The sequence below is a fragment of the Aegilops tauschii genome, chromosome 1, assembly GCF_002575655.3.
Source record: "Aegilops tauschii subsp. strangulata cultivar AL8/78 chromosome 1, Aet v6.0, whole genome shotgun sequence".
In the NCBI taxonomy this organism is placed as follows: Eukaryota; Viridiplantae; Streptophyta; class Magnoliopsida; order Poales; family Poaceae; genus Aegilops; species Aegilops tauschii.
Window position 1 is genome coordinate 253,237,271 of NC_053035.3, and position 7,795 is coordinate 253,245,065.

Here is a 7,795-nt window from a genome sequence, read left to right on the forward strand (position 1 = left end):
TAGATTGACTTAAGCCTCCACCAAGCTAGAGCGATGCTTTCTCCTTCAGGAGGCCAAAAATTACATATATAATTCCGATCACGATGAACTAGATGCATAGGATATTTTTTTGGTGATATTCCAATTTCAATCGATTCAAACTCCAAGATCCAATATGTCGGTGCAACAAACCCTGGGTCTGTTGCCCAGACTGTGCACATGCACGGGAACAAGATTGCAACACCAACCCAAGCTATAGTGCAAGAGACCAAGAGCTTTGAAGGACCAACATGCAAACCAAGAGGACCAAGATAAAGCCAAAGAGGCAAGATGCGACCAGGATAAACGCCCCCCTTGCCGGGCTAGCGAGCCAGCAAGGGCGGGGCTGCCCCCGCAAGAAAACGCCCAAAATGTCCCGGCAGGGCTTGCCGGGACTCACGAGGGCAAAACCACCTCACCCAACTACTCCACCATGACCCGCGTTGTCAATCAGTGCGGTGTCAAGCCGCAAAGTGACTAAGTGGCGGCCATTCGCCACATGGCATCCTTTCTCTACAGAAGATGCCCAAGAACGACACCTGTCCTGCGATGTGTCAAGCGAGCAGGTGTGAAGCAGGCAAAATAGCCCGGCAAGGCTTGCCGGGCAACCAATGACGTGGCATTAAGTGGTGCATTTAATGCACCCTGTCAGCCTGTGGAGTTAGGTATGATAGCACTGTTTTCTATCTTATCAGTGCATAGTGAGTACTTTGCCATTGTGGTAGCCCCTTAATCTACACTAGTACAATGCCCGTGCGTTGCTACGGGCCTTTTAACATTAATCTAATCCTACGTAAATTTATGGTGCGAAGGAGACGTATCAGACAACGCCATCACATTCAAAAACAAAGCGCCGAGGTAAATTTACATTGCACATTTACGTCAATTGGTCAACATGCTTGCCTTGACTCCAGGAATACCTCCGGTTGATGGAGGTCGCCAGGTAGGGTTACGCTAATAGAAATATTTTGATTAGAAATCGATAGAAACTTTATGAAAAATAACGCCTAGCTTGGAGCCTTGGACTTGCAAAGCCAAAGACGTGGTCCACGTCCATGGGCGAGGAAGGGAATCGTAGGAAAAATTGGATACACTTATATTAGTATTTCAGGTCTGCCCAATACATAGTGTTCCTGATATTTTGGATATTTTACGCCAAGTTTCTTACTAAACACAACAAGCCTCTCGCAATCTAAGAGGCTTCTTTGGTTTTGGGTGGTTCAACAAGAGGTATTGCTTCAACACGCTGTTTCCCAGTCGAAGCTCTCTTCTTCCGACTGTCCTAGATAGGGGCAAGAATATGTTGAGAGATAAGAATAAACGCTAGTAGTAAATAGGACAAAATCGTAGTTAATCCAACAAGTTTCTTGGCAAAATTTCTGATCACAAAAACGGAAAATTCATGTTGTGTAATTACAGCGGCAGTACACATAGGAGTGACTCCATTCAAGATGTGAAGTTACATCAATATACTTGCAAACATAAGACAGAGCACATACTTCGTATCTGTGCTATCGGCTAGAGCTTCAGCTCCGATCCCTAAGTTAATATTCACATCTTCTCAGTAACAATTCAGTTATGCCCAACTTCTGATCACACAAGGATCATGGACTGATTACAGGTCACGATTACAACATGAGCACAACAGCAAGCATACACATGCCAAAAGACAGAATATGCGTTGACTGAATAACCTGCATGGAAGGCATTAGCACTACATTAATGTCCCTAAAATCTACACCAAAAATGTAGCAAAAATCCTGACAATTAGAATATATTGCAAAACAGAATGCCAAAGACAGTTCAGTATATATTACCAATGCAACTCGGTTATCAACAAAATGAGCTAACTAATTTAACTGGGCAAAAATGGATTTGATTGTGGTAACCAGTTAGAACACAAGGTAACAATGTCTCACGTGCTTGAGGCTGGTGCAGGGTAGGTTGTACCTAGCGAAGGACTGGATCCATCGGTGCGATTTATGCGGCCATATCTATCTGCAAGGGCGAACGACGAGATGGTCATCGAAGAAGCATTAGAGCAACAAAAGTCCTCGTGAACCTTTGGTTCTGTGGAGGGCAGGTAAAAGTAAAATTTTGTTCCAAAATTATTTGATAACAAGTTAAGTTTGAATGTGAAATTTGAGATTACAACAGTACAAAAAATAACTATGAAATGCTGAGGATCATCTCCCTTCAGAAATGTCATCAATTAAGAATGCTAAAAAGATCATCACAAATTACCTGAAGGCCTTATCTCTGCTGTAAAGAGATGATTGTAGGGGCACTTATACAAAGACAATGTCTTCTCCTCAAAGTGCACGACCAACGCGGAATTTGCTGCCTTCAGTCTGTCCTAATTTTGCCATGCACCCCATGTCTGATTATCCACAAGAGCTCTGACAAACAACGAATCAGCTGGACCATGAAACAGAAGGACTATAAATTTACAAGGAAGGTAATTTTCTGTTATTGGCAAAACATTTGATAATTGATTAAACCCAACACCAACCACTACTTTGTCGCGCATCTATTGCCAAAATCGCAGCTTCTCTTATAGATCATAAGTGTGTGTGTGTGCGTGCGTGCGCATGCGTGTGTGGGTGCGTGTGTGCGTGTGCGCGTGCGTGCGTGCGTGTGTGTGTGTGTGTGATATCTCTAAATCGAATAAACCTCCAAGTATGCAATTCATGAGCACAAAACGGAAATTATAGTTCATTCTCTCTAAAAAATGACGCGGGAGGAGAGAAATCATGACTCACCTCGCCCAACAACAAGGTGGAAACTGCAACCCAAGAAAAAGATGCCCTTCCCTCTCTCGGTGAAGAGCATCCATGCCTTCAGGAGGTGCCAACCTCAATCTCCTTCCTTACTTGGATGTGCTATCTAAGTACAAATTCCAGAAAAAAATACAAATCATCCAAAGGAGATTACTTTCCAGTAGTTAGGGGCCGCAAAATGCAGCCATGACACACCTATTATACACATGCATTCACCTTTAAGAGTGACTAATTAGTAAACACTAAAAGGGAGTAGGAAATAAACAAAATACTCGTATTACTGTTAAGAGGTGAATAAAACATATCATTTTTAGGCTTTTGCAACCAGTGGCAAGAAACAAATACATGTGCATCCTACTGTTGATTCCTCACAATAATAACCTACTTGATCAACACTGGTACAAAAATAAATATTATATAAACGAACTAATCTTGAAAAATGGTAGTTGGCTTAAGAAGCAATTAATTTGAAGAGACCAAGAATATTTGTGGAGATGGAAAAATGACTCCTCGTTGGCGTTCCAGCAAATAGGTTGTGAGCAACTCAGTCTGCTACGGAATAAAAGAAATTACGGAGCTAACCAACGTGCAAGATTGATTTCTATAAAACAGATTCACTTATATGCAATGGCATATGAGTGGTGGCAGGGTTATCTCACCACGGAAGAGGATTCTGGATCCCATCTCGCCGCAGAGTCCACACACCACAGCTCGCTGCAAAGGCTATCTCGGCGCCTGCCTTGAAGACACGAAGCAGGGGCGCTTGGAGCGGCCGGCATGGAGTTGACGAGCACGTGCTCGGAGGCTTGTTCTCCTCTCCGGGATCAGTCTGGACAAGGAGTAGCGTGAACCTCAGAGGAAGATCCCATTGTTGGTCGGGCTCAGGGAGCTTTTCGAGGAGCGGATGTAATGGAGTAGCAGCTATAATGATTGGTCCTCACCGTCCACCACCTCTTCATCCAACTTTCCGGGTGGGCCGAGATCGTGGTACGATGGTGGCCGAGGCTGAACGCCGCGAAGCCTACCTTCCAACCACCATGTGGTCGCGCCCACCCGCCGCCGCTCACTGGTCTGCCGTGAACAACTGCCTTCCACATGTATAAGCCAGCAGCAGCCAGCCAGTCGCTGTCGAAACCGCCGCTCACCATGCGTGATTAGAATATGAACGGAAGAGACCTGGGAGTGGGCTAAAAGAAAAGGAAAATTACATCGGTGCGAAAAGAAAAATTACCTCGCTGCCTTTGCCGTGTTGCAACAATGTGGCGTGCTGGTGCGATCGGTATAATCTCACACAAAATCTTACTTGAAAACAACATCTCTGGTAAAATCTCCACATCATTGACCTCATCGGGTTTCAAGTATATCTTTCTCTCCTGGCATATACTCTGTATTAAATTAAGGTGAATGAGCATCAACCACTCTAGTCTCAAGTAAAAGAATGAAACATTACTTCTGAAAGAACTACAAAAGAATGGTGTGCAGGAGCTTACTTCAAAACAACATCTCTGGTATAATCTCCACTGAAATAGCCATCTATTGAGTTTCCTTGATGACACCTAGCAAGAATCAGTGCAAGATTGCTGGCGACTAAAAAATTAGGTACGCAACATTAAAGTAGAGACCGAAAAGTATCAAAACACCTAGCAGAAGTCATGCAACCTTCAACCATGATAAAAGAACACCCTTTCACTAAGACCGCATTTAATGGACTAAAATTATTGATAATAGCTAGGTCTTACCATAAGCAATCTGCTGTCAAATATTTTGCACTCTTATGTTGTCAATTATCAAGATAAAACGTCTCTAGACAGTCATTTCTACAAAACCCACCAAGTGACATTACAAAGAGCACCGCAAGTGATGCTCCAACGGGTAGCCAATGGATAAACGTACACCTGCCAGGGCACCTTGGGTGCTAGCTAGTCTTGCTTTAGAAAGGTAATGGTTTCAAGAATCGAGTGAATGGATCGTCCAAGGCTGAGAGCATTTTCTTTGGTGCGGCATCTGAAAAAAAATGTGGGATAAGAAAATTCAATCAGGCAACGTAAGAATTGTAAAAACACAACATATCTCAGTTCTGCACAGATCAATGCTTTATATATCTAAGTGGTTCGTTATGTTTCTGACAAAATTTCAGATTCAACCAAAGCAAGTACAAGACATATAACTGCATTTGATCCAATTATCAAATTCAGTTGTATTTTCTAAAATATGAAGACTTGCAAAAGTGTGAGCCGTTGAGGTAGCTGATAAATTATATGATTCGTTATATGATAAATTAAGTGAATTTTTGTATGAATCACCGCGATTCTTCCTACCATTCTATTACTAATGTGATTTCCTGTATCCGTTGAACTCACACCTCATGTAGACATTAGGGTCGAGGAACGTAAGAAACGAAATCCCAGAACAATAGTACAATCGTGTGCCTTTTAATTCCTACAACAATTATCCGATTTGCAAGAGAATAGTTTCTCCTCAGATCACACAACTCCTGCATAATAACAGAACCATATTTATCAATCTTCAAGTCGATGACCTGAAGCAAATTAGTGGTAGCAGTGTCAATGAGTTTTGATCAAGGAATATATGTCTATATACTTGAAGCAAACAAAACACAAATATATCCAGTTTAAGGAGTTTAGCTATCACCTCATTAATTTGACCTCAACTACTTTGGTGCTATAGCACATGTTTTCGCCAACAAGTGTTGTGAGGTGAATGTATTGAGATCAAGTAGTTTTAGTGCCATGGATAACCGTTAATGGCCAACAATCTGGTGCAAAAACAACTCAACAAAATGTTTAGATCATACTTTTATATAGGAATTATTAAGAGGGATATTACTATGTACTACCTGTGTATTGTGGAAAAAAATGTTCAGATCATTTTACCTTTAAGGCTACTGTAATCTCCTCTAATCTGCTATACACTCTGATAGTTTCGAATATAGTTCAGTAGGTATAAGCCCGCCGTAGTTCCCTGTCAAGAAAAAAAGTGTGTTGCCAACGGAATCTTACCAAAACTGTAAAGTAAAACACACACCACTAAAGAAAGCAATCTTTAAGAAAGAAAAAATAGTACCTTAGTCAATACAGCTATCACTGAAAAGTAGTTCCCAAGTATAAGTGATGGCCATGCCTCATTTATTTACAACGGGCCATCATATTGACAAGTAGCGGAAATATAAATCAAGTCGCTGCCGACTCTATATGGAGAAAATATCAGATATAGCCTGCTCTTATGGATTTAGAGTATCCCATATTAAGTGTAAGCGCCATTTGCTAAAGGACTATTTGCAGAACAGAATATTTCAATACTATGGGAATATTATATTGCAGAGTTGACCATCTAATTATTCGGAAATCTATGATTCTAGAAGCACAATAAATTCAAGAATATTAACACCGTGCCGAATGCTGAAAACTTTTGTTGACCAATGACCACCAACATGTTTTCAGAAAATTGTGTCACAAGCAGTATATGCAAATACAATGGTAGTTTTTCGACCTGCTATGTGTATGGCACACAAGTTCATACCATTTTACTAAGTTGACAATGTTCACATAGTTCAGGCATCAAGACCGAATGGTAAAGTAACTGAAACAAAGACAAACTGAAAGGCTTCACAAAGTTATGTTGTCAGTTTTGAATAGGAAATGATAGACAAAGAATCTTGGAGCCTTTTGATCCGACTAAAATTACTTAAATACTTTACCATAAGGTCCATAAGAACTTGAAATCAGGTAAATGTGGATTTGTTTTTTTCAGATGGCAGATGTGAAATTTAGTGGGAAAGAGAGCACTTAATGATAAACAAACTCATGTACATGTGAGGCCAGGCACAACACTTTCTGTAACATATCCCCACTATCTAGATTATCATACTACAAGCATTTCACAAATTGTTAAACAACCATACAAAGGAACAGAGATATTCCCCCACACACGGTACACTCCCATTGAGAAAACTATAAAAGGGTCTTTCTGTCCTATGTGTTGACTCGCTTAAACTAATCAACATTAGATGAGAATTAGATGGACTGCAGGTAATCAAGCTAATTGCTTTGGAATTCAACTATGCGATGTGTGGTTGGATCACACATACTGTACCTTGTGGAATGTCAAGCGAATCATCAACTGAACATACAACAAACAGAACAACACAATTCATCTCCCCACCAAAGTGACAGACATTGATCACCGAGATTGAAAAATCATCAGAGATACACACTAAAAGGGACAACAAAAACAAGCACCAATTGGCATACATATTTGACGCACCTCTGCCTTTGAACTGCATGTATGTGGCGCACACGACGCCCACCGGAAGTTTGGCAAAGTTCCTATAGACAGAGGGGAAGCAAAGAGTAAGCCCAATTTGAGCGATTTCAAGAGGAAATTCATCGTTTATTACTTTTTCTGATGGAGCGAGACTCAAAAGAACAAAGTCTTGCACTCACTGTATCACGAGGTCGTGCGTGGATGCCATCCGCGGCGACCAACGCATCCACCTCCCGAAGCGCCGCGCCTGGAGCGCGCCCATGTAGGCGGCCACATCGTAGCCCGCGTCCCCGCTGGCGTCGAGCGCGAGGGAGACGGCGAGCTCGCCCCCGCCCTCCTCCGCCAGAGAGAGCTCGCCGGCAGCGGAGGCGAGGAGCTGCTGGTCCTGGGCGGACTTGCCGGAGAGCAGGAGGAACGTGGTTGTAACACCCCGCATGTAACTTGCCATATTTGTAACTCCGACTCTTGCCATTTCCGGCTATGTGATATGTTTTTCCCTCCGTTGTTGGGTTTTGTCTTTCGTTTTGTATTTTGTCATGTCATGCATTTTCATATCATGTCATCATGTGCATTGCATTCGCATACGTGTTCGTCTCATGCATCCGAGCATTTTCCCCGTTGTCCGTTTTCCAATCCGGCGCTCCTATCTCCTCCGGTGCACCCCTCTAGTTTTCTTTCGTGTGCGTGTGTCAAACTTTCCCGAAATGGACCGA

The 7,795-nt window shown here is 42.3% G+C and overlaps 1 long non-coding RNA gene across 3 annotated transcripts; it reads right to left on the reverse strand.

Moving 5' to 3' along the window:
• Positions 1-1,365: 1,365 nt before the first annotated feature.
• LOC109732696 (uncharacterized) lies at positions 1,366-7,499 on the reverse strand. 3 transcript variants are annotated; one of them, XR_012180856.1, is made up of 15 exons: positions 7,262-7,499; positions 7,083-7,144; positions 5,883-6,006; positions 5,693-5,780; positions 5,451-5,574; positions 5,161-5,337; positions 4,538-4,802; positions 4,289-4,354; positions 4,030-4,183; positions 3,824-3,923; positions 3,458-3,627; positions 2,781-2,904; positions 2,263-2,417; positions 1,938-2,016; positions 1,366-1,712 (listed from the first exon to the last, which is right to left on the reverse strand). It is a non-coding gene; the product is annotated as an uncharacterized lncRNA (long non-coding RNA). The 3 variants fall into 3 exon arrangements; XR_012180858.1 differs by lacking the exon at positions 1,366-1,712 and having other exon boundaries at positions 1,768-2,016; positions 4,694-4,802; positions 5,117-5,292; XR_012180857.1 differs by lacking the exon at positions 1,366-1,712 and having other exon boundaries at positions 1,768-2,016; positions 4,694-4,802; positions 5,117-5,337.
• Between the last annotated feature and the right edge of the window lie 296 nt (positions 7,500-7,795).